This window comes from Psammomys obesus, unplaced genomic scaffold, assembly GCF_907164565.1.
Source record: "Psammomys obesus unplaced genomic scaffold, mPsaObe1.curated_primary_1811, whole genome shotgun sequence".
Classification (NCBI taxonomy): domain Eukaryota; kingdom Metazoa; phylum Chordata; class Mammalia; order Rodentia; family Muridae; genus Psammomys; species Psammomys obesus.
Genome location: NW_026596088.1, coordinates 16,740,003 through 16,745,004, shown reverse-complemented (window position 1 = coordinate 16,745,004; position 5,002 = coordinate 16,740,003). Strand labels below are relative to the sequence as shown.

Genomic DNA, 5,002 nt, shown 5'->3' with positions numbered 1-5,002 from the left:
TTTATTTATTTATTTATTTATTTATTTATTTATTTATTTATTTATTTATTTATTTATTTGCAGGCTTTACATCAACGTCATCTTCCATGACTAATGAAAGACACTTTGCTTCTTTGAGAGAGCGGTGCTCCCTTTGTCCAGATCCTCAGGATTGTCTACTTTTTCAGATGTTCTGTACGATTCGGTACTTACCACAGTCGTGAGTTGTCTCCTTCCTGCTCAGCCCTTTTTGCTAATTCATGCTGTATTTTCCTCCTTTCTAGCAGATCCTGCTCAGTTCTGTTTCCTCTTCTATTCTTTCTTTTTTGTTCTTGTCTGTGTTTCTCCATTTCATCAAATTTACCTTTAACTGTTAGCTTTGGGATATAAGCCTTTTCTGCTTTAGCAGAAATATCTTCCTCATCATTAGAAGCAAGCATTTCTTTACTCTCCTGCTTTCTCCTGTTCCATTCTTTCTCTCTAATATACTGTTCTTCTTTATCTCTAGTCTGCCATGCTTTCTTCCATAGCCCTCTGCATGGCTTCAAACTTATCCTTTATGTTACCCTTGCCAAGTTTTGGCACATAGGATTTGGGGACATGTTGAGATGAAGAAAGCAGACTCTGCCTTTTGTGAACTGTCACTCATGCTTGCTCTGGTTTGGGGTTGAAGCTTAGTGTGTATTGTAACTGGTATGGTGCCCTATTCCAGCACTTAGCGAAGGCAAGACCTTCACTGCCGGTTTTTAATTCTTTACTCTGTGTGCTAAAAATAGCCATGTAAAGATATTACCTTCTCTCTGCATAAGAATTCCTGTGTGAGAATGAGTAGAAGGCAAAATAAGCAGAATACAACCCAGCTTTGGATCCAAGCCATTCACGTGTGCATCCTGTAATTTCTTCTCTACCAGAGCCAGTTCTCTCTCAGCCTCAGCTGATAAGGACTTAAATAGTCCAAAAAAATTACTTTGTAAGATTTGAAATACATAACTTAGCTCATGAGTAGTCAATCCAGTCATGGGCTGTAGCCAGTTAATATCTCCCAGAAATGTTTGAAAATCATTGACTTTGTAATTGGCCTTTCTTTATTTGTGCTTTATGTGGTCAAATTTTTTTTAAACCTATTTTATATCCTAGATAATTGGTAGACTTCTTTCTTTACAATTTTTTAGGAGCAATTTGTAATCCCCAGCAAGGCAAAATTCTCTTTACCTCAACATTTTTTCTAAGGTATCTGCATTTGAATCAGCCAATAAGATAATCATCCATATAATCGTAAATTATAGATTGAGGAAACTGGTTATAAATTATTTCTAATGGCTGTTTTACAAAATATTGGCCCAAGGTAGGGCTGTTAAACATTTCTTGTGGTAAGACTTCCCAATGGTATCTTTATTTGGGGTTGAGGGGTTGGAAGGGAGAGACTTTAAGAAACCCCAAATAAAGAGAAAGTTAGTGGGGAGAGGGGGCGCAGACCCCTTTACTTCTCCTGGCTGTTTAGGGTCAATGGGGGTTCTTTTAGGGCTATACCGATTCTCCATCAACAGCAAACTCAGCCAGCAGTCTCCTCCAAGCTGCCGTGTTGAAACGTTTCCCTCCATCTATCTCCAAGCTTCCACAGGGTCTGTCTCTGGTCTCTCCAAACTGCCACTTGCCACACACCACCTTTCTCTCTCTGGGCTCTCCTATTTATATCCCTCAGAGCCCTGGGCCATGCCTCTTTCCATGTTGCATGAGGCAGGCTGTTACCAGCTGGCAAAGGCCATGCCCTACATGAGGCAATTATCATCTCTGAACAAACTAAAGTCCAAGCTAGAATCCCACACTTGGGATTAAAACAAAAACACATTTAAATAACATTTCTGAGTTTTTAAAGAAACCAAAACTGCTATTACAAGGCTTCCCATGGGTATCAACCCACCTTGCCATATCAAGTAGGACTGGGCCTATCTTCTACTGAGGCTGGACAAGGCTGTGCAGTAGGGGAAGGAGATCCAAAGGCCAGCAACAGTCAGAGGCAGCTCCTGCTCCCACTGTTAGAGGTCCCACATGAGGACCAAACTGTCCATCTGTTAGGTATGTGTGGAGGCCCTAGAACCATTTTATAGTTGCTCTCTGGTTGGTGGTTAAGGACCTGTGAACCCCTATGGGTTCAGGTTAGTTGATTTTGTAGTTTTCTTGTGTCCTTGACCTCTCTGGCTCTTTCAGTCCTTCCTCCTCCTCCTCCCATCAGATTCCCAGAGCTCTGCCTAATGTTTGGCTGTGGGTCTCTGCATCTGTTTTCAATCAGCTGCTGTGTGAGGCCACTCAGGTGACTGTTACCCTAGTTGCCTGTCCTCAAGAATAGCAGAATATTAACAGTGTCAATGATGGGCTCGCTCTCGTGGCATGGGACTTAATTCGGGCCAGTCATTGATTGTCTGGGTCAAAGGTTGTGGGTTGGTGTCTCCTCTCTCTACTGGAAGTCTAGCCTGGTTACAGGAGGCCAGTTCAGGCTCCGAATCTCCTGCTGCTGGGAATCTGGGTCATCCTCGACTCCTGGGAGCCCCCCTGCGCACAGGGCCCCACACTGAGTTCCTTCTCTCCCAGCCCTCTCCCCTTTCCCTACAACCGACTCCTCGCCCCGCTTCTCACCCCGTTCCTTCCCTCCAACTACTTCAGATGTCTATTATTTCTTCTTAGTGAAATTTCAGCATCCTTCCTTGGGCCCCCCTTGTTACTTAGCTTCTTTGGGTCTGTGGATTGTAGAACGCTATCCTGTACTTCATGGCTAATACCTGCTTATAAGTGAGTACATAGCATGCGTATCTTTCTGGGCCTGTGTTACTTCACTCAGGATGATATTTTCTAGTTCCACCAATGATATCTTAGTTGGACAACTACTATAAGTAGGTACTGAGAAAGCAAACTTTCCCTATCATGCTTATGCAAAGGGTTTGTGAAAAAGCAATCTTTTAAACTGATTAACTATCAAAGGCCATGACTTGGGTAATAAAGAAGAGCAATGGGATTCCAGGCTGTAAAGAGCCCATTGGCTGAATCATCTTATTTATGGCTCTTAAATCTTAACATCCTCTATTTTCTTGATTTTTCTTATAACACAGGGGCATTCCACAGGTTATTGATTCCTCAAGGTATTGAGCATTTAGCTGCTCTTGTACCAACTGTTTTAGTTCCTGTAATTTTTTGTTGTCATAGGCCATTGTTCCACTCATACAGGTTTGCCAGTTAGCCATTTTAAAGGTACCTTTAACAGCTGCTGTGCCCTGCTTCTGTACAGCCTGAATGGCCTGTGATAATGTTATTTTTACAAAACTGGGTCTGTTTCTCTTTTTCTCTTAACCTGGCTAGCATCACAATAATTGAGACTCTATATTTGTTTAATAAGTTTCACAACACCATAACTGCAGTTATTAATCTCTTCTTAACCCTCTAAGCTAATTTGGCTGCTTCCCAATGCGCATCTCAGAGATATTTGCACTTTGTAGTTTTCCTTGTTGAGCTCTCTCTTGGTCCTTCTTGGACTTCTTCCTCTAACTCTTCCCCTGGATGGCAGGAAGTCCAGCCCTATTCTCACCCCTGCTCAGTGATTGGCTGTAAGCTGCTTTGCTGGCATACCAGGGGACAATTGGGAAGCAGTGTTGATACAACACTGAGACAGAAGATTCTTAAGGATTACAACCAGATATTGGGGGAGGGGAGTACAGAAATCAGCATTTGAATTACACAATACCCTGTGCCTACATGTGACTGTTCTTGATAATACCCCCCTAGAAACATTCTTTTTATGGTTTCTGAGATTAGAGAAATGTTAACCTGAGCTTTCCAATGCTGCAACAAATCACATTTCCATAAATCCATGGCTATGTTAGCCACATGTGGCTTGAATTTTCCTGTTTGTCCTTCTGGCCCTATACACCGGACCCATCTTGTACTTTGTTTCACCTGAGATAAGGTTCCAATCCCTAGAAGCTGAATACCTCCTGAAAAAGCCAATCTGAAAGTCAAGATTTTGCTGAAATTGTTACATCTGCTCCTGGGTTTACTAAACCTTCAATTTCAATGCTATTTGTATTTTGGTCTATGATCATTTATAGAAGTTTGCCAAAATACTTGTTTTCTGGTCTTTTTTTCTTTTTTTAATGTACTGGAGCTGCTCTGTGTGTGTGTTTTTAATGTATACAATAGGAATTAAATATTTTAATTGCCCTGTGAATGAAAATGTCCAATACTGACAGGGAATGATTGAATCAAATTTGATATTGGGGCCTGTGGGAGGCCCCTTATGGTGTTTCGTGATGGCAAAGAGTTATCTTGCCTGTTCCTTGTTGGTTTGCATTCACTCTCCCAATGCTGTCCTTTACCACACCTTCTGCATACTCCGGAAGGTCCCCCCTCCTTTTTATCTCTAGAAAAATTTTCAGTGAGGTGTGGTGGTGCATGCCTTTGATGCCAGCATTCAGGACAGGCATATCTCTGTGAGGTCAAGTTTGTTTTCTAATAACCTTGGCCACCCATCTTCAGTTTCATCATTTGGTGGCATGGTAGGTCCTTGTCTAAACAACTCTGCCAGCATCAGAGTATTTTTCTCATTTTTATTAATAAGATAAGCCTTAGAAGAAGAATTAGAGACACTTATCAACAAAGTTTTCATCCCTTTCTCAAGCCCCCCCAAAAAAACAACCCCCCCTTTTTTGAGAGGGCACAAAAAGTCACTAATGCCTATTAAAATATCAATTTCTGGGCTGATAGTGACTATAATTAGTATTCTATCAATCTCAGTTAAGTCATTTGTCTATTTTCTGCTTCTGTTCTTAAGCCATGTAAAGTAGTACTATTCAGGGTCCTAATGCCTGGCATGTATTTCCCAGCCTTAACTCTCTCCTTGAGGACTTTCCAGGTGATTTACCAAATCTGATGGTTTCTCAGTTTGGTCTGTAGCTGGCAAGATTTCTGTTGGTGTGGTTCTGCCACACATTGGGAACACCAAATGTTTTTTTTTTTTTAAACATCTCAAATCTTC

At 41.5% G+C, this 5,002-nt stretch overlaps 1 pseudogene; it reads right to left on the bottom strand.

The window, feature by feature from the left end:
• Nucleotides 1–65: 65 nt before the first annotated feature.
• Nucleotides 66–4,608, bottom strand: LOC129691411 (nexilin-like; annotated as a pseudogene).
• Nucleotides 4,609–5,002: the final 394 nt, after the last annotated feature.